Source organism: Culex pipiens, chromosome 2, assembly GCF_016801865.2.
Source record: "Culex pipiens pallens isolate TS chromosome 2, TS_CPP_V2, whole genome shotgun sequence".
Taxonomy (NCBI): Eukaryota; Metazoa; Arthropoda; class Insecta; order Diptera; family Culicidae; genus Culex; species Culex pipiens.
Window position 1 is genome coordinate 93,555,326 of NC_068938.1, and position 27,927 is coordinate 93,583,252.

The window sequence follows — 27,927 nt, forward strand, 5'->3', positions numbered from 1 at the left end:
AATTTGAAATGAGCAATTCTCTACGAAATCGGTCTTTTTTCTTCAATTTTAATTTTTGTATTTTTTAATCCGGCTGAAACTTTTTTGGTGCCTTCGGTATGCCCAAAGAAGCCATTTTGCATCATTAGTTTGTCCATATAATTTTCCATACAAATTCGGCAGCTGTCCATACAAAAATGATGTATGAAAATTCAAAAATCTGTATCTTTTGAAGGAATTTTTTGATCGATTTGGTGTCTTCGGCAAAGTTGTAGGTATGGATACGGACTACACTGGAAAAAATAATACACGGTAAAAAAAAATTTGGTGATTTTTTTATTTAACTTTTTATCACTAAAACTTGATTTACAAAAAAACACTATTTTTAATTTTTTTTATTTTTTGATATGTTTTAGAAGACATAAAATGCCAACTTTTCAGAAATTTCCAGGTTGTGCAAAAAATCACTGACCGAGTTATGAATTTTTTAATCAATACTGATTTTTTCAAAAAATCGAAATTTTGGTCGTAAAAATTTTTCAACTTCATTTTTCGATGTAAAATCAAATTTGCAATCAAAAAGTACTTTACTAAAATTTTGATAAAGTGCACCGTTTTCAAGTTATAGCCATATTTAAGTGACTTTTTTGAAAATAGTCGCAGTTTTTCATTTTTTTAAATTAGTGCACATGTTTGCCCAGTTTTGAAAAAAATATTTTTGAAAAGCTGAGAAAATTCTCTATATTTTGCTTATTCGGACTATGTTGATACGACCTTTAGTTGCTGAGATATTGCAATGCAAAGGTTTAAAAACAGGAAAATTGATGTTTTCTAAGTTTCACCCAAACAACCCACCATTTTCTATCGTCAATATCTCAGCAACTAATGGTCCGATTTTCAATGTTAATATATGAAACAATTGTGAAATTTTCCGATCTTTTCGAAAAAAATATTTTTGGAATTTTCAAATCAAGACAAACATTTTAAAAGGGCGTAATATTGAATGTTTGGCCTTTGTGAAATGTTAGTCTTGATTTGAAAATTCCAAAAATATTTTTTTCGAAGAGATCGGAAAATTTCACAAATGTTTCATATATTAACATTGAAAATCGGACCATTAGTTGCTGAGATATTGACGATAGAAAATGGTGGGTTGTTTGGGTGAAACTTAGAAAACATCAATTTTCCTGTTTTTAAACCTTTGCATTGCAATATCTCAGCAACTAAAGGTCGTATCAACAAAGTCCAAATAAGCAAAATATAGAGAATTTTCTCAGCTTTTCAAAAATATTTTTTTCAAAACTGGGCAAACATGTGCACTAATTTAAAAAAATGAAAAACTGCGACTATTTTCAAAAAAGTCACTTAAATATGGCTATAACTTGAAAACGGTGCACTTTATCAAAATTTCAGTAAAGTACTTTTTGATTGCAAATTTGATTTTACATCGAAAAATGAAGTTGAAAAATTTTTACGACCAAAATTTCGATTTTTTGAAAAAATCAGTATTGATTAAAAAATTCATAACTCGGTCAGTGATTTTTTGCACAACCTGGAAATTTCTGAAAAGTTGGCATTTTATGCCTTCTAAAACATATCAAAAAATAAAAAAAATTAAAAATAGTGTTTTTTTGTAAATCAAGTTTTAGTGATAAAAAGTTAAATAAAAAAATCACCAAATTTTTTTTACCGTGTATTATTTTTTTCCAGTGTAGTCCGTATCCATACCTACAACTTTGCCGAAGACACCAAATCGATCAAAAAATTCCTTCAAAAGATACAGATTTTTGAATTTTCATACATCATTTTTGTATGGACAGCTGCCGAATTTGTATGGAAAATTATATGGACAAACTAATGATGCAAAATGGCTTCTTTGGGCATACCGAAGGCACCAAAAAAGTTTCAGTCGGATTAAAAAATACAAAAAAAATCGAATGACCGAAATCCTAGAGAACTGCTCAAATGTAAAAGGTATTTTTTCTAACTTTAGATATTTTTTTACAGATTATATTTTAACTTTTTAATTGGGTCCTAAAATGAAGCTTAGATTGCTGATATTATTGTTTACAGCGATAAAGCTTATTTTTCTGAGTACAATGACCCTTTGTACGACGACGAAGAGTTGAAAATGGATTTTTAAAATCAATTTTGAAAAATTAACCTCGCGGTCCTTCTTGACAGAAAAGCTCCTACTTGACAGCTCGTTCCAAGGGAACCATAGTTGATCCATGGAAAAAATGTTGTCTTGACAAAAAAAAATGGTGCATTAAAATCAAAAAAAGTGATCAGAAATGGTTTTTAATCGTGTTTTTTACCGTTGTACATAAAAATTGACATAGGGCTTTAGTACCCAATTTTTTATGAAACTTCATGATGAAAACTTAGAAATATTACTTACTTAGAAAATTCAAGTACAGCCCAGACTCGATTATCCGAAGGCCTCGGAAAAATTTCACTTCAGATAATCAAAACTTCGGATATTCGAATCACGAAATGTTTTTTTCGCTGTCTTATTTTTGATTGTCGAGCTTAAGTATGACCCCTAAACTACGCTAAAGTGATTTACATTTTTTTAATCCAAGATGGCGGCAAATATGGCGGTGACGAAATATTGACAAAATGCATTTTATTATATAATAAGCTATCGACTATTCAAATTTGACTATAATGGGGCCGCAGAACTCGAATTTAATGTTCAAAACAATAAAAAAAAGAAAAAATAATTTTTGTCCGTGATTCGATTGTCTGAAGTCCCAAAAAAACCTTCGGATAATCGAGGCTTCGGATAATCGAGTCAGGACTGTGACAATATTCATTTTGGCTAGATAAGACCGATAAATCTGTCTGTTGGAGTTAATTAAAATATAGATACCTAGATAAAATAGAAGCGTTTAAGCTATCATTTAAGTTGAACGCATTGTATTTTTCTGTTTCAAACTTGTTTAACAGTGCATATCACAAGTATATTGGTAATTCATTCTAAATATCTAACAAAGAAATTTTGAAATAAGGCTTTCTAGTCACAAATTTACCAACACATTCAAAGTATGTTTACATGACAGCTGGACGTTTGTTTGCATCAGGTTTCCTATCTTAGTTCCTATCTCTTTCTAGCAAAAGTTTTTTGTCAGGCGACTTCTAGCTGGTTTTTTTGACTGGCTGCCCGATATGTCAGACAACATACTTCGCAGGGCTGTGACAGCTACAGCTCGATCATTGTTTGCATCAGGACACTGTGACGAGGAGTTCGTCATTTTTGAGTTAAATTATATTTTTTTCACTGGGCCTAGAAAGCCTTATGATTGGTGAAACAGGCGATCGAAAAATAATACAAAATAAAGTATAAAAACGTACTTTATACAATTTTAAGAAAACATTTTCAATAATATTTAACTATTTTGACAGGCTATGTGGTAGCACTTCCGCATCGTAAACAGTAGATCGGGGTTCAAATCCCGGCTTTGGCCAACACAGCTGGGGTGATCTTCTGGATTCGATTGCTTAGTAAGGGGAAGGTAGCGTATCATCACAAGCTGGATCACATAATGGCCAACCAAACAAAACGTCTTTGTTATTGTTTACATTGCGTGCTCTCGTTTTTGTTTATTCAATGTCAAACACTTTAAAACGCGTTTTTGTAGGAACGTCAAAAAGCGACGAGTGATAATTAGGCACGACAGCGTCGAAATATCCCCCACCCCCCTTCGAATTGGTTCGAAAAATCAGGGGGCAAAACAAATAATTAAAAAAAAAAACTTGAAAATTTCTACTTTAGCACAATAATTTAACATAACATTAACACAAGGCTTAGAGTTTTGTGTAAAAAACTCAACAAAATTAAAATGAGAGAATAGTGCGCACTGGCCTGCGATTATAAACCTTTCGCACGCATACCAACAAAGTATTGTGTTCATTGATTCATTGAAACAGTTCATCCCATTGAGTAGCTTATATCGACAAATGACCATCACAAATACTTCGAACTGGAGTGTCCGATACGGCAAAGGCACACTTTCGCTTTGTCGGAGGTCTTGGGTTCGATTCTCGTTATCGGCACTGTTTTGACAAAGAACTTTGTCCTAAGGTTTCTATACGTGGTGTCAATCCAAAATTTTCGCGAAGCGAAAACGTTACGTGACGAATTCCCCTCTCGGCAAATTTCCCCTCTTTTTGGTGCACGCTGGTTGGATGAAAAAACGTTTCCCAATCAGTCAATCGAGAGACGTGAGATTGATGTATCTAAAATCACCCCCACTCTACCTCATAATTTTCGGATCGTCGACGAGGCAACAAAACGAGGCTCAGTCGGTCCCGAAAATTCATTCTATTGCTGGACGTCGACGAGAACACATCAGAAGCAGATGGCCTGGTGGCCCGGTAGCAGACGGCCTGGAGGTCCGAGAGCAGATGGCTTGGAGGCAAGGACCAGCTAAGACATGCCAGTCGCGGGAGTCGATCATTGGAACTGGCCACCACCTGGACTGGAGTGGCCGGAGGCCCCGCGGATGTTCCGATGGGGGGACATTTGCCGAACCGTAAGAGTTGGGGCAATATGGGTATCAAACTTTATGGTTTTTGATACTGAATATGAAATTTGACATTTCGGCAGTAGTGGCCACAATCTGGAGTGGCCGGAGGCCCCGCGGATGTTCAGATGGGGGAACCGTAAGAGTTGGGGCAATATGGGTATCAAACTTTATGGTTTTTGATACTGGACATGAAATTTGACATTTAAGCAGTAGTGGCCACAATCTGGAGTGGCCGGAGGCCCCGCGGATGTTCCGATGGGGGAACCGTAAGAATTGGGGCAATATGGGTATCAAACTTTATGGTTTTTGATACTGGACATGAAATTTGACATTTCGGCAGTAGTGGCCACAATCCGGAGTGGCCGGAGGCCCCGCGGATGTTCCGATGGGGGGACATTTGCCGAACCGTAAGAGTTGGGGCAATATGGGTATCAAACTTCATGGTTTTTGATACTGGACATGAAATTTGACATTTCGGCAGTAGTGGCCACAATCTGGAGTGGCTGGAGGCCCCGCGGATGTTCCGATGGGGGGACATTTGCCGAACCGTAAGAGTTGGGGCAATATGGGTATCAAACTTTATGGTTTTTGATACTGGACATGAAATTTGACATTTCGGCAGTAGTGGCCACAATCTGGAGTGGCCGGAGGCCCCGCGGATGTTCCGATGGGGGAACCGTAAGAGTTGGGGCAATATGGGTATCAAACTTCATGGTTTTTGATACTGGACATGAAATTTGACATTTCGGCAGTAGTGGCCACAATCTGGAGTGGCCGGAGGCCCCGCGGATGTTCCGATGGGGGAACCGTAAGAGTTGGGGCAATATGGGTATCAAACTTTATGGTTTTTGATACTGGACATGAAATTTGACATTTAAGCAGTAGTGGCCACAATCTGGAGTGGCCGGAGGCCCCGCGGATGTTCCGATGGGGGAACCGTAAGAATTGGGGCAATATGGGTATCAAACTTTATGGTTTTTGATACTGGACATGAAATTTGACATTTCGGCAGTAGTGGCCACAATCCGGAGTGGCCGGAGGCCCCGCGGATGTTCCGATGGGGGGGACATTTGCCGAACCGTAAGAGTTGGGGCAATATGGGTATCAAACTTCATGGTTTTTGATACTGGACATGAAATTTGACATTTCGGCAGTAGTGGCCACAATCTGGAGTGGCCGGAGGCCCCGCGGATGTTCCGATGGGGGACATTTGCCGAAACTTAAGAGTTGGGGCAATATGGGTATCAAACTTTATGGTTTTTGATACTGGACATGAAATTTGACATTTCGGCAGTAATGGCCACAATCCGGAGTGGCCGGAGGCCCCGCGGATGTTCTGATGAGGGGGGACATTTACCGAACCGTAAGAGATGGGGCAATATGGGTATCAAACTTTATGATTTTTGATACTGGAAATGAAATTTGACATTTCGGCAGTAGTGGCCACAATCTGGAATGGCCGGAGGTCCTGGGGATGTTCCGATGGGGGGACATTTGCCGAACCGTAAGAGTTGGGACAATATGGGTATCAAACTTTATGGTTTTTGATACTGGACATGAAATTTGACATTTCGGCAGTAGTGGCCGGAGGCCCCGCGGATGTTCCGATGGGGGGACATTTGCCGAAACTTAAGAGTTGGGGCAATATGGGTATCAAACTTTATGGTTTTTGATACTGGACATGAAATTTGACATTTCGGCAGTAGTGGCCACAATCTGGAGTGGCCGGAGGCCCCGCGGATGTTCCGATGGGGGAACCGTAAGAGTTGGGGCAATATGGGTATCAAACTTTATGGTTTTTGATACTGGACATGAAATTTGACATTTAAGCAGTAGTGGCCACAATCTGGAGTGGCCGGAGGCCCCGCGGATGTTCCGATGGGGGAACCGTAAGAATTGGGGCAATATGGGTATCAAACTTTATGGTTTTTGATACTGGACATGAAATTTGACATTTCGGCAGTAGTGGCCACAATCCGGAGTGGCCGGAGGCCCCGCGGATGTTCCGATGGGGGGGACATTTGCCGAACCGTAAGAGTTGGGGCAATATGGGTATCAAACTTTATGGTTTTTGATACTGCATCTTGGTAACTTTCGAGTGGTGAAGGAAAGTCAATTGATTTCACTTTGATTTCTATTTCAGCTCCACTTGCAATTTCCGTCCCCTTAGTTCGATAAGACGGTAATTATAAGGGGGAAATTTGGACCGGACGTTCTAATCGAAAATTTCAACATTCATCTTGCAAAGATCTTTGTCATACTGGTCATGTGTAACATAACCACCTGCACCTTTTTGAACGGAGAACTCGGCCATCTCGGGATATATCCTCTTCATTCGTTTACTGTACCTATTTACTTCTATCAGTCCATGATCATTGTCTTCTCGGATGGCGCTGCCCTGCTGTGGGTGTAAGAAGAAAAATATAAAGTGGAAGTACATGTTCTATTAAAACCTCGTATTTGGAAAACTATTGCAGTTAAAAGAGTTAAAAGACATTCCTTTTTTGAGAGAGTGTGGATTTTGTTTCTTGTGGGTCTCGTGGCGCAGGGGTAGCGGCTTCGGCTGCCGATCCCGATGATGCTATGAGACGCGGGTTCGATTCCCGCCTTATCCACTGAGCTTCTATCGGATGGTGAAGTAAAACGTCGGTCCCGGTTTCTCCTGTCTCGTCAGAGGCGCTGGAGCAGAAATCCCACGTTAGAGGAAGGCCATGCCCCGGGGGGCGTAGTGCCAATAGTTTCGTTTTCGGATTTTGTTTCTCAATATAACTCAAAAAAACATCTCCAGCCATGTTAATCCGCTCAGCAAACCAACACCTGATGTGAGCTCCCATATGATCAGCTTGTTGTTGTCAACGGAATCCGCCAGCTCCCTACTCCCAAACGCTAATTCAACGTGCAAATTTGGAGTTCAAATTTGACTTCCTCGCACCGAGCGATGGGGCAGTATAAAATGTGGATCAACCGCCCCATCTGCGCTGGCATTGCGCGCTCGTGCGAAAAAAACAAGTTTTCGAGCTCAATTAGTGGAGCCAGCTATGATTTTGCGAGTCTTTTTTTGGCAAGTCTTCCATTCGCAAAGGCCACTTCTTCGCCGTTGATTTGGTTGGTGTTCTTTAATTTAGGCTATTGGATCCAGCGTGGACCCCACTTTAATATGATCCTTCAGGGCACCCCTTCGTTTGACGGCGGCAGTCGTTGACCCTCGGCCGTTGGAGACGTGATCTTGAATTTCGCGCAAAGTTGAAGGATACAACGTGGGTTCCCTTTCTCGAGGATGTTCGGCGCTCGGTTTATGATAAATATTTGTTGGGGCGAAGTGTTTGTGATGTTGAAGGCAGACAGCGGAGAAAACCGGCATATAATTATAATGTAACGAACGCAGAGCAGCGATCAACCAAGTCCTGCTACGTCTTCCTGGACCAAGTCACGTTGATCGAACGTGTCCTCTTCCGATTGCCATGCGGCGACGGCGTCAGAGGATCGAATCAATAAGATGCGTGCAATCAATCATGATGAGGCTTATTATCTCCGCGGTGTCCAGTGTCGAAAACTGGATATTATCTGACTTTCTTCGGTTGGGAAATTACGAACTTGGCGTTCGTTAGCTGATATTGAAGCGTTTATCAGACATCAGACAACTTTTTTTACAATGAAAGTATAACGTCCAGATGAAAACTTAGTTGAGTTAGCTAAAAAGTTGTTGATCCAGATATAGGCATTTCTTATGGTTCAGCTTCTGTTCAGAATAAAATCTGTGATCATTGCGATGTCCAGTAATTTGCCTCATCTCATGCATGCACCAGGTGGCAACTGATCCCGGTGAGCAACTGTGCTTGATTCACTCGCCAATTATCCCGGTACCAGCCAGCACCAACTTTTCTTTGTGCCAGCCATCATAGTTACAACTTAAGGCTGTAGTACACGGATCGCGTGTACGGTTGCACGTACCACACCCGGGAGATCACATGGTGGCGGAGCGGAACCAAAAAATAACTGCTAAAAAACGATATCGTCGTTACTTTTCTTTTTATTTTTCCAGCACCCTTCCCCCTCTCGGGACCCCCCCCCCCTTCTCGCACAAAACGGTTGTTTTCCTCAAAATCACTGACCTAAAAGTCGGTCATGCAAGCCGCGTGCTGCACTGTCTTCGGCCACGTTCTGCGTAGGTTTTACCACCTTTTTATCTAGTTAGTGGATCGAGAGCTGCTTTAATCGGGGTTCCAACGGTCGGTGGTGTTACGACTAGGTGGTGTTGGCAAAAAGTCATACCCGTACCCGTACCTTACGTGTGTAAAAGTTGCTGTTGATGAACTCCACGAGGGGCCTTTTTGATGTAGTGGACACTTTTTAAATACGAACCATTGCATTGTGATAGCCCAATAAGCAATGGCAGGTGTGTTTTGCAGGTGCTGGTATGATAATTTTGATTTTAATTTATGCATCCTTTGCACAAATTTTAAAGTTCTTTCGTTACCATTGCCTTTTTTATGATTGAAAAATCGAAGTACATGTTAAGACAAAAACAAACCTGAAATTTTCAATTTCTTTTTTATTTGAAATTAAGATTTAGTAAGTATTCTTCGGAATGTTGATAAAAACAGCGTCAATTTCGTTATGATTTGAAAATTAAAGGTTTACAAAGTGTTTCATTTCGAAATATCTATGATTGCCTGAATACATGTAACTTAACAATACAGAAGCAAAAGATATAACCACAATATATATTAAACTATAAAGCAGCTTTTGATAGTAAGCTTTTAGTAAGTCGCAAATGTTTTTAAAAATAAAATGAACATGTCTCTAATGATAATGATGATTTTCGAGAACATTAAATAATATTTATAATTTTTGATTGAATTGGTTTTAGCCTAACTAGTCAAATGAATCAAACCAACTAACTTTTTTTATGTGGGATTTCAATTTTTGTCACAAATTTATGTATGTTGTAATCACCTCCCAGATTTACAATATTTCCTACAGTGTAAGCATTTTTTTGTTGTTTTAATCGATATTAGAGCGTCCAATTTTCGAGGGTCACAAATTTCTCTGGAAACGGAAAATTTTCAACCAATTGGCTCCTAAAATTAAGCTTAAAATTGTGATATTATTGTTCACAGCGATAAAACTTTTTTTTCTGAGTGCATTGACCCTATGAACGACCGCAAAGGATTTAAAATAGATTTTGACTACTTGACAGCTCGGTACAACGGGACCATAGTTGATCCATCGAAAAAATGTTGTCTTGTCAATATTTTTTGCATTACAAATAAAATAAAAATAAAATTAATCTGGCGCGTATAGAGCTTTATGACGTTTCGCGTACACACACTAGCGCACCATTTGATTTTGCTGGCCGGACAAAATTTAACCTCACTTTTTTTCGTGTACGTACACGCAATACATGCGCACGTAAATAACTCTATTCCCGAGAAAGACACACGGCAAACCAGCCTCGAAACGACGCGCCGCACTTTCGGCAAATGCGTGCTGTCAAATCCCGTACTGCACGTTTTGTTTTTGTTGATCGTCTTCTTCGAATCGCCTGGCATTGTTGTCAGGTATGTTTTATATTGCACCAAAAGTGCAGAAAATCGCTGGCAACAATGTCTATGGCACATTCTGAAATGCCGCGCGGCGTGTACCTTTGAAAGGAACGGACAATATTATAAACCGAGATACCCCATCGGAGATTTATACGTAAAAAGATGTGTTTTACCGGACTGAATCAGAATATGAAAAATATGAAAATATTCTATCGGTGAAAATTGCGTTTTTCAACATTTAAAGATTTTGCGGATTTTTAATTGATCTGGCCTTATAGGTGGATCGATCTTTAAAAAATATTTTTTATCTCGAATTTGCAGAGAAGTCTCTCACTTTTAAAACGCTGTTTAGGGTTTGTAGGGGAAATATACCCATTTAAACCTAACAAGCGGTCCGGTTGAATGATGCAGGATAATCTGGAGTGTTCCTTGAAATTTACTAAAACCAAGAACACCAACGAGTAGAGCAACTTTTTGTGATCATTTCTGTTTATTTTCACTTTTATTAAAGTTATGCTTTTCTTTTAACAAGCATTTAAAAAAAAATCCAAATGCATTCTAATCAGTCGAGTGCATTGGGCCACGCCCATTTTCATACTTTCAGCTTAGCTTTTTTTTTCTTCCAGCGCTCTTTTGGGTCTGCTTAGTGCTGTTAATATTGATGAAATTTTAAGCGAACACTCACGGAAAGTAGCATTTATAGAGAAAATTTCCTGGCATCACTGGCTCACTCCAACAGGCACTGCTGGTGGTGTTGGTGACCAGCCTTTGTTATTTATTTGCCTTCGCTTCTTGCTCGGTTTTCTTCAGCCTTCGATTGGAATGGGTCGTATTTTTTTTTTTGAATTAAATATACTTTATTGAATCTTTCTTATAATAATTACATTTGGTTTACATAATAAGTGGTCAGCTGTGGCTCTTCAGCTTTAGTTTGCTTTTCGTGATTTAAACACTGTTCATTTTCATAACTTTAAAAGTATATGATTTATCATTTTTGTATCACTAGGTACAATGAGGAAAAAAAATGTTAAGAAAACATAACCTAACTTAAAACTAACTTAAACTTACAATAAACTAAACCAATCCTTGAATCAAGGGGTATTCAGAAATAGCACATTTTCCCTGAATTTCAAACATTTTTCTTGAATTTTCTAATCCAACATTTTTACTTCTGCTAATTCATGAACCTCACTTGATCTTGTCCAGCCAGGAACATTCAAAACCATTTTGAGTACCTTGCTTTGGAGACGCTGGAGCTTCAATTTATGAGTTCTAGCGCAACACTCCCAAACAGGTACTGCATACTCAATAACGGGGTAAATTATTTGTTTGTAAACTGCTAACTTATTTTTCAAAGAAAGCTTTGATTTTCTGTTAATTAACGGATACAAACACCTGATGAGAATGCTGCACTTGTTCAATATTTTGTCTACATGCTGTCGAAACAAAAGTTTCGAGTCAAGTATGAGACCTAAATAGACAACTTCTTTTGACCAGGGTATCGAAACATCATTCATTTTAATCAAAACATCATCCTTTGGAACAAATCGGGCCGATTTGGAAAGTGGAAAAATGATGGTTTGAGTTTTGGCTGCATTTATGCGAATTTTCCAGTCGCCAAAGTATTCGGAAAGAACGTCAAGACCCTTCTGAAGACGGCCAACTAAATATCTGGTTATTTTACCCTTATAAATAACGGCAGTGTCATCAGCAAAAAGTGACAACACACCATTACCAGGAAGAGTAGGCAAATCAGACGTAAAAATATTGTGCAAAAGTGGGCCAAGAATACTTTCTTGGGGAACCCCAGCATCAATGTTGAATAATCCAGAATACCATTCAGAAAAACTAAATAAAATAATTTTGATAAGATACATTGGAAAACCGTACAAATACAGTTTATGTATCAAACCATCATGCCAAACATTGTCAAAAGCCTTCTCAACATCTAACAAAGCCATAGCAGTTGATTTAGACTCAAGCTTATTCTGCTTGATGATTTTGGTTACTCTCGTAAGCTGATGAGCAGTATTATGTCCCTTTCGGAAGCCAAACTGCTCGTTCAAAATTATATTATTATCGTTGGTAAAATCCAAAAGCCTTGAATAGATGACCTTCTCAATGAGTTTGGACAGACTACTCAAAAGACTAATAGGACGATAACTTGTTGGCGATTTTGGATCTTTTTGAGGCTTCAAAATTGGTATGACTTTGCCCAGCTTCCAATTGGTGGGGAAGTAACCAAGTTGCAAACGGAATGGGTCGTTAAAATTCAAACGTCAAAAGACTTGGCGCGTTTGTTTTTTATGGCGCTTGCTAATTATTTACATGTTTCGGAATTATTTTTCAAGTTAGTGACTAAAGCTAAGAATAAGCTTGTCCGTTCGACGCAGTGGTGAACGCAGAACGCTGTGCCAGTTCGATTTTTCCATTAACTGTCAGTCGAACAATCTGCAGGGGTTGCTTTGTTCAATGGTCGATGACTGGCAGGCTATGACGACAGCGCAAAATTTTGCGTCTGCGTTCAGGCCTGACGGACAATCTTGTTCTTACCTTAACTAATGTTCAAAAGAACATGTTGCCGGTAGTTGGGAGCAATTTTATATCTTAAGCGCTTTGAAATCGTTAGCGCAAGTGTAGATGTGTGTGCCACCAAAATGATGAGAAATGGTCTCGCAAAATAGAAATTATGATCAAAACTGCATTAAATTTGATCTTTTTGGCCAGTAAATGGCATAAATTTGCGTGCTTACTCGAGGCGGTGCTTTTGCTGGTAAGTTTATAGTCTAAATAGTATTTGTGGAGCTTTAATCGAGCATCAAACTCTTCATATGACGAAGATAGGTGTTTGATTAGAAAGGGTATTTTTCCCCTAAATCCGTTTTGATTGTCAAAAGATATTCCCATTGCACTTTAAGGACAATTATATTTGGCTGATTTTTTAATGACAAACATGGTCCCAGAGGTTCAAAGTCAAACGAAGTTCGCATAAAAGACGGTTGTCTTTGAAGTGGAATATCTTTCGACAATCCAAACGTATTTACAAACCTTTAACAGCGTTTGAAAGATAAGATCTCTACAAATTGGTAATAAACAATATTTTCAAAAATCGATCCACCTATAAGGCCAGATCAATCAAAAATTGAAAAAGGCATTTTATATCGATAGAATATTTTCCTATATATAGATTCTGATTCAGGCCGGTAAAACACAACTTTTTACGTATAAATCTCCGATGGGTTATCTTAATGGCCCGCCCGTGTGGATCAATCGGACCGTGCACTGGACTCACAATCCAGAGGTTGCTGGTTCGAATCCCGCGGCGGGCGTTCTAAAAATGAAATTATGGGTTTCCATGCCGTACTCAAACACTTAGGAGCCCATAGAGCATTCTACGTGCGTATGTATTGCGTGTACGTACACGAAAATAAAGTGAGGTTAAATTTTGTCAGCCAGCAAAACCAAATGGTGCGCTAGTGTGCGTACGCGAAACGTCATAAAGCTCTATGGCGGCAAAGACCTTGTAGTTAAAATGAAGATACTTGTGGTTGGTAATAGCAATGGCGGCCGACAGCTATAAAGTCAACTTCGTTTTTTGGGTATCTCGGTTTATAATATTTTGTTCCAGCCACGCCGTGCTGTATAAGAATTGTTATGGGAACCTCATAACATTATAATTGATATTCTGTATAAAGTTAGAATGTTCTTCAAAAAGCAAGAGTATGGTTTTCCTTAATCATTTTGCTACGCTTTTATGATTGATTAACCCTCGTAAAAACGGATTCCGTCGCCACAAACAATCAAATTAGCACCTAAACACCACTGTTTAATGATCCTGCACGCGATACAATTTCCTGGCCCTTAAATCTACCCGCCGATATCAAGCCCCGATAAAGCTCCCAGACGTAAAGGTCCCCAATTTATTACTCTACTAAATCAAACCCAGGAGAAAGAAGAACTAAAACAAACCTTGGATTACGGTTTTGTCACGACGAATGTCCACGACAAAGTGAAGAAAAATGCTGTTAATGAGCCTGTGAAAGCTCCATCACGAGAGCCTACGTACTTAAAATGTTTACGTCGAAACTCGCGGCAGCTTTCTTTGCTGAGTCGAACGACATGTAATTGTGCTTCTGTGTCGAGTCGTCGTTCAAAGTCCACACTCGAGGAGGCTTCGCGGTCTTTGTATCACAAACTAGGGGTTGATTTTAAGATGAGTTTGCTAATTTTGATTATGTTTTCATGTTAAATTTTGGTTACTCAATTCTGAGTTGAGAAATTAACATGTTAGCAAAAAAGGCTAAACTAGAAAATTTCTTTAACAATATTCTAGTTCAACAATTACCAACAGACCCCATTAAACTTAGTATCAAGTGTGTGCGGTTCAACCTGTGCAACGCTAGACAAAGTTACACAAATAGAACCCGCACCGGGAAAGCTTTCGGGGCCGATATCAATCACGCTTTTGCCGAGAGTCTCGTTAAGCCGGCGAGCCGAGCCGACCCGACATCGCCAGGGGTTAGGTTAGGAAGTGAGATGAGGTTAGATGAGGTGAGGGTGCACTGCTGCATACGGCTGTCATCGCGACACACGTGCCACAAACAAATATCACGGCAGACGGTAGAACATGAAATCCGTGCCTGTGGGGGTTTGTGGGAGTGTATGTGTGCGTGAATGCTCAGGTACAAACATGTTATAACTCGTGTGAGCTCGTGTGAGCATGAATCGAGTCCGAATGTAGTGACGATGGCGGCGACAACGAGTCGGAAAGTTTGCACACAAACTATGCTGAAAGATAGTGTGTATGGAAGAAAACGAGAATGATGAGCTTTTCAGGTGTTGGTGCTTTAGCTTTGGTGTTCGATGCTCAATGCTGTAGAGCAGCGATTCTCAACGGGGGTACCGGGCCTACTTGATTTACACGGTAGGGGGTACCAGCCTAGAAGAAGGTTGAGAATCGCTGCTGTAGAGTGTATCTTCAAATTTTGTCATTTAAAAATCATAGCTATTTGAGTCACCATGCGTCTCCACCTTTTGTATCTTAATGTGATAAAACCTTTTTTGCCTGTCACCTCACTAAGGAAAGACTATAAAACACTCAAAGCTCGATGAACACCGCGACGCCATACGTCAGGCAGCTACCACGTGGGTGAAAAACGGCTGGAATAGTTAATTGCAAACCTTCTTTTAACTAGAAAATGATCATTTCGAGTAATCCTGATATTATTTAGTCGAATTCAGAATCTTTGCATAGCAAATTTGTAATTTTTTGCAAATATTTCAACCACGTGGTAGCTGTCTGACATATGGCGTCGCAGTGTTCTTCAAGCTTTCATAGCATGCTAAGGAAAATTTGATGCTTTTTGAGGGAAAACCGTTGATTCCGGAGACATCGGATTGTTTGCCGATGCGCCAGGTCTAGGGACAACGAATCCATATGCTCTCTTCGGGAAAAGTGTTCTCCAGACCATTCCCCATAGGCCTGACCATACCAGAAGTTGGCGCGTGATTTTCCCAGACCTGTAGGAGCGTTTGAACAAAAAGTTCCAATTTCCCATAGTAATTCCCATGTAAACTTTAACCCTGATGCGCGCAGCCAGTTTACAACCAAATGAGCTGATATTTGGCATGAAACTCCCTATGGGCATGCCCTACAAGGGGAACCATACTAAAACTTGATCCGAGAACTTTTTGAAAAACGTACCCACCCTAATACATATCAACTCAGGATCAAATTCCGAGCAATTGTCTGTGTGTGTGAGTCCAAAGATTGAAGATCTGATAACCCTATCAAAAGTTATTGAATTGATTTGATTTGATGTGATAACCAACAGGGCCACAAGGATGACCTATGTAGCGGTTGCCGACAATTACAGTGGCTCAGACTCAAAGGAAACATCTTCAAATTACTGCCGTATAAAGGGCCAAAAGGGGATGGTTGGACGATATTTTGATAAAAACGTTGTCCGGATTTCCAACGAGTTCAAATAATTGAAGATGTGACAACCCTAATAAAAGTAATAAGAACTTAAGTGTTATTTGTACATTTTTGGGAAGCCGGATCTCAGATATCTTCTATGAAAACGTTGTCTGGATTTTTCATGAAAACTTTCGTTGGAAAATTACTCGTTCAAAAAAAAAAGGAATTCCTTTCTATACATTTAACCTGACAATACCTGTAACTTTAAAAATGGCGCAGTTTTACAATATTAAATGTCATTTGAGACTGTACATTTGATTTTGCAACTAAAATTTAATTCTCAAAATATAGCATGTTTTGCACATGTTCCATATTATCCAAAAATCATTCGATTTCCTTAGATTTTTTGCCTTTTTATTACAATAAAACAAAAAAAAAACTAAAAAAATCACAGAAAAATCGGGAATCTTTCCTGAACCTTTTTTTTCCGCAAGGTTTTACCTAAAACTTTGCCGAAGATACGAAATCGGTCATAAAATACCTTCTCAAGATACACACAACCAAGTACACAAAAACTAATGATGCACGTAGCTTTATCATAAAAGAAGAAGGAGCAATTCTCTACCAAAACCGGAAATGGATTTTATTTGTATTTTATGATTTGGCTCAAACTTTGTGGGGACCTTCCCTATGACCAAATAAACTATTTTGTGTGATTGGTTCATCCATACAAGTCTGATTTGCAGATTTTTTAATCAACTTTTTTTTCACTAAAACTCAATTTCCCAAAATAAGTATTTTTTGATTTTCGAGATTTTTTGATATGTTTTAGGGGACAAAAATCCGCAACTTTTGAGCCATAGAGAAACATGGTCAAAAAATCTGCCGCCGAGATAAATTTTTTTTGAAAAAATAGTGATTTTTGAAAAAAATCGAAGTTTCATGCAAAAACAAGTTTGACATTATTTTTTAATGCAAAATTGAATTTGCAATCGAAAAGTACTCTACAGATTTTTTGATAAAGTGACAGTGACCGTTTCTAAAAATATTTTTTTTAAAGTTCAGAAAATTTGCTATAAAATTGTCTAAGAGACATTGAAGATTGGACCTCAGGTTGTTGAGATAGAGCCGCTTTAAGAAAAAGAAACACGAAAATTGAAGTTTTCTTAATCTCACCAAAACAACCCACCATTTTCTAATGACCATATCTCAGCAAATAATGGTCCGATTTTCAATTTTAATACATGAAAAATTCGTGAAATTTTCCGATCTTTTCGAAAAAAAAATTTCAATTTTTTTAAATCAAGACTAGCATTTTAAATGGGCGTAATATTCAATGTTTGGCCCTTTTAAAATGTTAGTCTTTATTTTAAAAAAAATGAAAATATTTTTTTCGAAAAGATCGAAAAATTTCACGTATGTTTCATGTATTAACATTGATAATTGGACCATTAGTTGCTGATCGATATCGTCATTAGAAAATGGTGGGTTATTTTGGTGAGATTTAGAAAACTTCAATTTTCGTGTTTCTTTTTCTTAAAATGGCTCTATCTCAGCAACCCGAGGTCCAATCTTCAATGTCTCTTAGACAATTTTATAGCAAATTTTCTGAACTTCTAAAAAAAAATATTTTTAGAGATGGTCACTTAAAGGCACTATTTTTAAAAATTGAAAAACTGCAAATATTTCGCTAAAATCAAACTTTCGGTGGCTATATCTTGAAAACGGAGCCCTTTATCAAAAAATCTGTAGAGTACTTTTCGATTGCAAATTCAATTTTGCATTAAAAAATATTGTCAAACTTGTTTTTGCATGAAACTTCGATTTTTTCCAAAAATCACAGTTTTAAAAAAATTCATAACTCGGCGGCAGATTTTTTGACCATGTTCCTCTATGGCTCAAAAGTTGCGGATTTTTGTCTCCTAAAACATATCAAAAAATCTCGAAAATAAAAAAATAGGTATTTTGGGAAATTGAGGAAAAAAAAGTTGATTAAAAAATCTGCAAATTTTTTTCCGTGTGCCTATTTTTTTTCTCAAAAGTCCTCAACAATACCTACAAGTTTGCCGAAGACACCAAATTGATCAGAAAATTCACTCAAAAGTTACAGCTGTTTGAATATTTACATACCATTTTTGTATGGACAGCAGCCAAAATTGTATGGAGACTTGTATGGGTGAACCAATGACGCAAAATAGCTTATTTGGTCATAGGGAAGGCCCCAACAAAGTTAAAATCAAATAAAAAAAATACAAAAAATAAAAATGGTCGAAATCGGCCGATTTCGTAGAGAGTTGCTCAAAGGAAAAATCAGTTTAGCAAAACATTATAATAAAAAAATGAATTTCTAATTTCAAGCCTGATTTTCGCACTTTGCTGTCAAATCGTCGCCATCGTGCTAACTTGTCGTACGTGCATTTTGGGCCAAATTGAGTTAGGAACGCCATTTTGTGCAGCTCACAATGCCTCACCTTTTGACCTTCACTGATCCCCAAAATTCGATTTCAATCCTGAGATATTCAACAAAAACCGAACCATTTTTGTCACTTTACATATGAAAGTAGTTTCAATCTTGTCGTGCTATCTTGTCACTCCATGAAAATTGATGTAAGTGCGACAAAAGGCCAAAGGGATTTCAGGCCAGGAAAGTCAGGATGCGTTTGTCGCACGTACAAGCTAGAATACCGTACACATTTGTAATTATAACTCGGGACTCCAGCAACCAACTTCAACCAAACTTTGGGACAATGCACAGAATGGTGAACCAAACAAAAGTTGTTTGTTATTGTTTACATTGCGTGCTCTTGTTTTTGAATATTCAAGGTCAAACATTAAAACGCGTTTTTCTCGGAACGTCAAAATGGCGGGTGCGACAAGATAGCACGACGACGTCGAAATCCTAATATACTGCGCGTTTTGTTTTCTTCTTCTTCGAATCGCCCGGCATTGTTGCCAGATAAGTTTTATATTGCACCAAAAGTGCAGAAAATCGCTGGCAACAATGTCTATGGCATATTCTGAAACGCCGCGCGGCGTGTACCTTTGAAAGAAACGGAAAATAGTATCACAATATCAATAGTTTCCGAGGTATCGTCAGTTCGTCGCCGTCGTGCTAACTTGTCGTACGTGCATTTTGGGTCAAATTGAGTTAAGAACGCCATTTTGTGCAACTCACCTTTTGACCTTTACAGATCCCCAAAATTCGATTTCAATCCTGAGATGTTCAACGAAATCCGAAAAAACTTCGTGCATTTTTGTCATTTTACATATGAAAGTAGTTTCAATCTTGTCATGCTATTTATGTAAGTGCGACCACTGGATTTCAGGTCAGAACACGTTTGACGCACGTACAAGTTAGACTACTGTAGACATTTGCAATTATAACTCGGGATTCCGGATTCGGACCTCGGATTCGTGATCAGGGACAACAGTAACCCCTTAGGACAAAGTTTCACGCAAATCGAAGAGGGGTCGGGGCAACTGCTGGGTGATTTGGTGGAGAATTACCCATAAGGAAAATAGATTAAATTTTCAAGAGTTGTTATTTTTTTGCAATTTTAACCAAAGATGTTTTATTTCAACAACAACCACCCCAGCAGCCCCAAAGAGAGTGCATCACAAGCTGCATCGAACTGTTACCGGTCTCAAGTCACGATCGACATCAGCTATTCTCCCCAAAGCCGGTTCGGTTCTTCCCCAAAGCAGTACACACAGTCAGTCGTAAGCAAAATCACCACACCACTACCGTAACGTACACGAGCAAGTTCAGCTTTCAGACCTTGCAGCAACTAGCCGGTTTCTCGTCGTTGATTCACGACGAGTCGGTTGTCGGGTCGGTATCCAAAAGCTTCTCCAGCGACGCTGGAATTAGTCATTCAGCAGCGCTCGTTCCGTTGCGTTCGTCTTCTGCGGCTCACCGTTCTTTTGTTCCGAACTTCGGGCTAGTTTTTTTTCTCTCAGTTATTCGCGGGTACTCGCGAGAGAGTTTTTCCCTTCGTTTTGCCTTTCCCGGTCATCGGGAGGAACCGGTCCGGTATAGTCGCGGCGTGCTTGTTGTCCGTCTCGCGTACTCGCGTTGACCGCATCAGGTTCGTTCTCTGGATGTTCTCGCGTTCTCGGTGACGTTCTATCGTGTTCTGTGAGACGTAGAAGTTGTCGTCGTTGTCGATGTTATTCTCAATTATCGAAGCCAGGTGAAACTGGGTGTTTATTTATGTAATTTGAGTGTGACCATCGTCCCACTCTCGTCGGTGGGGAATTCGATAAAATCGTGTGTGGTTGTTAACCGTGTTTTTTTTTGCTGGAAACAGTTTGAAAGCAGTGCAGTGGAGGAAAAATTCCAAACCGTATCAACAGATTTCCAAGTGTGATAAAAGCAACAAATAGAAAAAAAACGTACATCGAGTGATAAGAAATTTCACCGGAAAACGGATATCGAAAAGTGGAAGTAGATAAGTTGTGGCAAAGTGTCACGAGCCTTCAACAAATATTGGATCGCCGAGAACCAGCAACTTTAAAACAGACTTGAGCAGACGGCCACTCAAGTTTAAGTAACAAATTGCAAACAACCCAGCGAGATATTGTCCCTCACGGCAAGACTGCATAAAAAACCGTAGGCGAAGCTAAACGAGTAAGTTTCTAAAGCAACGAGCAAAGTGTCACCACTGTTCAGCAGTGCAGTGGCTGCTTTCGCGAGAACAATTACACAAGTGATGTTGTAATTCGCTGTAAAGTGGCGATTTTTTTCTCGCTGCTTTTTTTCTTGCTTGCTTAATTCAAACAACGGAACATATGGCGCGAATAGGGGCAGAAATGTGCCAGTAAAGTAATTGTTTGAGAAGGGCTCTTGCAAAATTGTTTTATATCTTGAAATTTTCGTTATGAGCACATTTTATTTACAATTTACATTTAAACTATTTTTTTCGCATTTCGTTTTAAAATTTCCTTGATTTCAACTGAACCAATCTTTATTCCCATTTGTAGGAGCTGATTTGGATCGACTTTTTCTATATGAAAAACTTGACTTCTCTTGATTTATGCTTTTCTTCTACAGTCCAGACTCGATTATCCGAAGTTCGATTATCTGTAGGTTTGTATGGAACTTCGGATAATCCGACGAAAAAACGGATAATTTGAAGGTTTGTATAAAACTGCGGATAACCGATTTATGCACAATTTGTTTGATGCTGATTTTTTTCTATTTTCTTGCTATTAACATCAAACTCGATTCCATTTTAGTGACATTTGACTGGTTGATTGGCTATTTAATTACGCCATCACTTTAGAGTAGTTTACTCTCCCTGTTCGCACAACTAGGGACCCCAAATAGGGGGACTGGTTGATGGCCCTCGGATTTGTGATAAGGACCAAGTTTCATGCAAATCGAAGAGTGGTTGGGGCAACTTTTCCCGATTTCTTTCAAGTTGGTAGAGAATTGAAAAATAATATGTTTAAATCATTGTTATCCGAGCATTCGTTGGTGAAGGTTGTCTGAATCAACATGACTCGTCGCGTCCCGGCGCAAAACGCCGGCAATATTGCCCTACCTGCGGCTCAAGCAGGCAAAAAAGTGGGAATTTCCAAAAGGAAGGTTGAGGCCTCAACTGATGGCCAAAAACCGGGGATTTCCAAAAGGAAGGTGCTTTTGGAAGTGACATCGAACAGCAAAAAGACGAAAAAGAGCGACGGTACTGTACCGATGGATGAGGAGGAGGAGAACTCTTCATCCCACGAGGAGCAGCTATTGAAGAACAACAAGTTCGCTGGACTGCCTGACGAGGACCAGGTAGCGGAAGCAAAGGAGAATGAAGTGAAACAGCGAAAGGAGAAACTGCCTCCTTTTTATGTGCGGCAATCAGCAGCAACGATCGACTTTCGAGCAGGGCTGGTTGAACTCATCAAGTCTGGGAAAGTCCTAGGCAACATTCGTCTGTGTCAGGACGGATTTAAGGTGCTGGTGCAATCCAGGCAGCACTATCAACTGGTCAAGGATTACTTGACCGAAAACGAGGCGGAGTACTTTACCCATGATGTCGTCATGGATAAGCCGTACAAAATCGTCGTCAGAGGTCTGTACGACATGCCAGTGGAGGAATTAGCTGCCGAGCTAAAAGTTTTGAAACTGGATGTGTTGGCTGTGCACAAAATGAGCCGACGCAACAAAGACATCAAGTACCGTGACCAGCTCTACCTACTGCATTTGGCTAAGGGATCGACGACGCTTCCTGAGCTGAAGGCAATTCGAGCGGTTTTCAACATTATCGTGTCGTGGGAGCGATACCGACCAGTGCATCGTGACGTCACACAATGCTTCAACTGTCTGGGCTTCGGGCACGGAGGTAAGAACTGCCACCTGAAGCGTCGTTGCGCCAAATGTGGTACCGATGCGCACATCACATCCCAGTGCATCCAAGATTCGCTGGTGAAGTGCCTCAACTGCAACGGTGAGCACTCGTCAACCGACCGAAAGTGCCCCAAGAGAGCTGAGTTCGTGAAAATTCGGCAGCAAGCATCGACGAAGAATCAGCCTCAGCGTCGTAGAACTCCTCCAGCCCTGGTGGAGCAAAATTTTCCACCTCTTCAACCGCGACGCCAGGTCCCGAACTTGGCACCGTTGCCGTTGGATCCCAGGAAGAGAGCTGAGGTGAATCATCCACGGCCGGGTTCCAGCCAGGAGCCGAGACCGCCACCACCGGGCCTCAGCCAGGAGCCAAGACCAACCCAAGAACCAGCAGTTGAGGAAAATGGTAATGATCTTTACACCTCAACCGAACTCCTCAATATTTTCAAACAGATGTCCGCTGCACTGCGTGGATGCAAAACCAAGACCCAGCAGATTGAAGTGCTGACTTCGTTCGTCATCCAGTATGGATCGTAGGTCCCTCAAGCTGCTGAATTGGAACGCTTGCTCCATTAGGAGGAAGAACTTAGAGCTGGTGGATTTTCTTCGCGAGAAGGAGATCGACGTAGCTGCCATCACGGAAACTCATCTGAAGCCCGGTGAAAAAGTTTATCTGCAAAACTACAAGATCGCGACGCAGCTCGACAGGACCGCCTCTGGAGGAGGAGGTGTGCTTGTCGCTGTTCATCGTGATCTCAAGCCACGCCGGCTGCCACACTTCAAGCTGGACATCATCGAGGCCGTTGGGGTGGAAATTCCCACTTCGGTTGGCCCAGTACTCTTCATTGCTGCATACTGCCCACGTCAGGTGAATTCCAGAGATGGTTCAGCAGCAAAACTGAAGAGCGATATCCAGAAGCTGACACGGCGGAGCGCAAAGTACATCATCGCTGGTGACCTCAACGCGAAGCATGAAGTTTGGGGCAACAGCAGGAGGAATCGGAACGGAGTGATTCTGCACAACGATCTGCAAAACGGATACTACAACGTTGTGAGTCCGGATCGTCCAACGAGGGTGGCTCGGTCTGGGAATCACTCAATCATCGACTTCTTCATTACCAATATGGCTGAGAACGTGGCTCATCCTGAGGTGTTTGAAGAGTTGAGTTCTGATCACTATCCGGTGGTTGTGGAGGTTGGAGCTTCCGTTACTCCGCAGCGGCAACCAACCCGGAAAGATTACCACAACGTTGACTGGCAGCAGTTTCAGCAAGTGGTCGACAGCAACATCGACTATGATCAACACCCGGAAACTTCTGCCGATATTGATCGTTCGCTGGAGGTGATCCAGCAGGCTATCAACCAAGCAGAGGCTGCCAACGTTCGGGAGGTTCCTGTTAATTTTAAGGTAACTGATATTGACGTAGATACTAAACACTTGATTAGACTTAGGAATGTTTATAGGAGACAATATCAACGGACTGGGGACTATGACAAAAAGATTTCAGTGAACAATTTGAACAAAATCATACAAAACCGACTTGACAATATCAGAAATCAAGAATTTTCAAAACATGTAAGCCAGCTTGGGAATTATTCAAAACCATTTTGGAAACTTTCAAAAGTTCTTAAAAACAAACCAAAGCCTATTCCTCCTCTTATTGTTGAGGATTCTCGTTTGATTACATCCGAGGAAAAGGCAAATGCACTTGGGCTTCATTTTGTTAGTTCACATAATCTTGGCGCTTCCATGACCAGCCGTAAAGAAACATCAGTTGCCAATAGTATTTCAACAGTCAATGACTCTACCTTTGAATTTCCTGCAGATTCATATGTTTCTGGTGAGGAAGTCAAAGTTGCAGTAAAACAAATGAAAAATATGAAAGCTCCTGGCTTTGATAACATTTTTAATCTGGTGTTGAAAAAACAGAGTGATCAGTTCTTTCAACATCTAGCCAATATTTTCAATAAATGTTTGCAACTTGGTTACTTCCCCACCAATTGGAAGCTGGGCAAAGTCATACCAATTTTGAAGCCTCAAAAAGATCCAACATCGCCAACAAGTTATCGCCCCATTAGTCTTTTGAGTAGTCTGTCCAAACTCTTTGAGAAGGTCATCTATTCAAGGCTTTTGGATTTTACCAACGATAATAATATAATTTTGAACGAGCAGTTTGGCTTCCGAAAGGGACATAATACTGCTCATCAGCTTACGAGAGTAACCAAAATCATCAAGCAGAACAAGCTTGAGTCTAAATCAACTGCTATGGCTTTGTTGGATGTTGAGAAGGCTTTTGACAATGTTTGGCATGATGGTTTGATACATAAACTGTATTTATACGGTTTTCCAATGTATCTTATCAAAATTATCCAGCACTATCTTTCGGAGAGATCGTTCAAGGTTTTTCTGAATGGGATTGCTTCTGGATTATTCAACATTGATGCTGGGGTTCCCCAAGGAAGTATTCTTGGCCCACTTCTGTACAATATTTTTACATCTGATTTGCCTACTCTTCCTGGTAATGGTGTGTTGTCACTTTTTGCTGATGACACTGCCGTTATTTATAAGGGTAAAATAACCAGATATTTAGTTGGCCGCCTTCAGAAGGGTCTTGACGTTCTTTCCGAATACTTTGGCGACTGGAAAATTCGCATAAATGCAGCCAAAACTCAAACCATCATTTTTCCACTTTCCAAATCGGCCAGATTTGTCCCAAAGGATGATGTTTTGATTAAAATGAATGATGTTTCAATACCCTGGTCAAAGGAAGTTGTCTATTTAGGTCTCATACTTGACTCGAAACTTTTGTTTCGGCAGCATGTAGATAAAATATTGAACAAGTGCAGCATTCTCATCAGGTGTTTGTATCCTTTAATTAACAGAAAATCAAAGCTATCTTTGAAAAATAAGTTAGCAGTTTACAAACAAATAATTTACCCAGTTATTGAGTATGCAGTACCTGTTTGGGAGTGTTGCGCTAGAACTCATAAATTGAAGCTCCAGCGTGTCCAAAACAAGGTACTCAAAATGGTTTTGAATGTTCCTGGCTGGACAAGATCAAGTCAGGTTCATGAATTAGCAGAAGTTAAAATGTTGGATCAGAAGATTCAAGAAAAATGTTTGAAATTCAGGGAAAAATGTGCAATTTCTGAATACCCCTTGATTCAAGGATTGGTTTAGTTTATTGTAAGTTTAAGTTAGTTTTAGGTTAGGTTATGTTTTCTTAACGTTTTTTTTTCCTCTTTGTACCTAGTGTTACAAAAATGATAAATCATATACTTTTAAAGTTATAAAAATGAACAGTGTTTAAATCACGAAAAGCAAACTAAAGCTGAAGAGCCACAGCTGACCACTTATTATGTAAACCAAATGTAATTATTATAAGAAAGATTCAATAAAGTATATTTAATTCAAATATGTTTAAAGCTTTTTTTTTTATTAATTTTTTGAAATTTTTGATGTCAACCTATTTGTTACTCATGACCATTTTGTGATACTTTTCACCTCCTCTTCCCTTCTCTTGAAATTAAAGATTCAAATAATCGAAGTGAAATTTTCCAAGTCATACGGATAATCGAGTCTGGATTGTACTAGAGGTGGGCAAAAAAAAAAAAGCGAGCCGCTCAAAGAGCCGGTTCACTAAAAAAGCGAACGAACCATGGCTCACAAAAAAAGAACCGCGGTTCTTTATTAAACTCCGGTCTTTTCGAATAACCGTTCCAAGATAGAATGATTTTCAAACTTGTTATAAATATAATTTATCGAATTTCGAACAAATTGCATCACAAAATTTGTTTTTAGAATTGAAAATGCAATTATCAATTGAAAAATAATTGCTTGTAAAAATTAATCCCAAAATAACATTGCTGCCTAACACCACTTTGATGTTTTCAAACATATTTTCCTACTTTTCTTTGAAATTCCAAAAGTAAATGATTTTCTAATTAAAATGAAAATGCTTTTCTTTATATATAACTGATCGTACATTAAAGTATTATCCGAATGCAAAGCATAGCATAGCTTGTAAAATATTGCCAAAAATCTACTAAATAGCTGAGAGATTATGGAAAAAAATAATTCTCTTGCCTGATTAAACATCAGTGTTTATAGACTTCATCGATTAAATCAGCATTCAGAAAAGAGTTCGCAAAATCACACAATTCTTAAAAATAACCATTTTATCAAAATTTTCAAAAAGAGCGAAAGAGCCGTTCAAAAGAGCGGTTCTTTTTAGTGAGCGAACGAAAATGAGCGGCTCCTTAAAAAAAACGGTTTTGCTCACCTCTAGATTGTACCATTTTTAATATTTTTATTTTCATTCAGGTATTTTGTTATTTCTGATAAGATTTAAATCCACTTCTACAAACTCTACAAATCATTATTTTTGTCTGTTTGAATTTTGAAAACTCTTAACCTATTTGATTATTTAACAAACACGATTTAATCTAGTAAAATAAACGTATTGAATTAATTTACTAACAGAAAAGTGTTGATTACTAAATAAACATTAAATTTATTTTTCCATTTTGAAGAATCACAAAAAATATATGAAATTTAAAAGTCAAATAATGTCTTAAGGCTTCATCCATAAAGTACGTCACGCTAAAATCTGCCAAAATTTACCCCCCCCCCCTCCCCCCCATTGTCACGCTCTTCCTATACTTATAACATGCAATGTCACACTTGCTCAGACCCCCCTCCCCCCCTAGAGCGTGACATACTTTATGGATGACGCCTAACTAAATTGTTTAATACCTTTTGAAAATGTAAGCTTAAAAATCCATCTGAAAACTCAAGAATTCATTTTTTTTCAAATTTTCATAAAAAAAATCAATAGGACTAATCTTAGACAAAATCTGGCTAGGTTACACCCTATTGAAAAGTTATCACGGATTTGAAATTAATCCATTACTGGCAGAGACACCGGCATTGGAAAATGTGGGGTTATTTGAGTTCACTCAAGGAGGTATTAGACTATGCCATACAGTTAAACAACAAGTTCGCATTTTTTTTTGTGTTTGGCAGTTTGCCAAACTCGCTAAATAAGCCAAATGTATGCAGGAAAACTGCCAATCTGTCAAAATGTGCGAGTTGGGTAGTTTGTTTTTCAGAGTCTAGTACCTCCTTCAGAAAACACTTCTTTTCTTTCTGAATTTCTGATATGTACAAAAAAAAAATCATGAGCTTTTTTAGATAAAATCCTTAACTGTGAATAAAACTTAAAACTTCCAAAATTTATTAAAAATTGTGAAAAGTTTTTTTTTTATTTTGTTGACCATGATTTTGAGATTTTTTTTAAATATTTTATTTCAAAAATTTAATTTTCATGACTTCATCACTCCGTAAAAATATAAGATTTATTTCATTTTTTAACAACAGAAATGGAAATAATTCTAATATTTGGCGTTTCTTTTCAACTCGAAAAAAAAAATTAACAAAATATGAAATTTCCTGGGATTCAGGAATTCAGGGTTCCGAAAAATGCCCGAGAACTCTAACCCGAGATTGACGCACAAGTTACGAAAATCGTTTTTCAGAAACAGATTTAATTAAACAAGATATGAGTTCGTAGCTTGAAAAAAAGTGAAAGTGAAGAAAGCAAGAACTTA

At 39.0% G+C, this 27,927-nt stretch overlaps 2 protein-coding genes across 3 annotated transcripts in view; both read left to right on the plus strand.

The window, feature by feature from the left end:
* LOC120431017 (clavesin-2-like) overlaps positions 1 to 27,927 on the plus strand; it is a 292,456-nt gene that overhangs the window by 222,026 nt on the left and 42,503 nt on the right. The window contains exon 2 of the mRNA XM_052709002.1: positions 20,066 to 20,607. The gene's annotated coding sequence lies outside the window, so the exon portion shown is untranslated. The remainder of the gene's footprint in view (positions 1 to 20,065; positions 20,608 to 27,927) is intronic.
* The window catches only part of LOC120431313 (protein Star), a 236,535-nt gene that overhangs the window by 125,227 nt on the left and 83,381 nt on the right, over positions 1 to 27,927 (plus strand). The gene's annotated exons all lie outside the window — the stretch shown is intronic.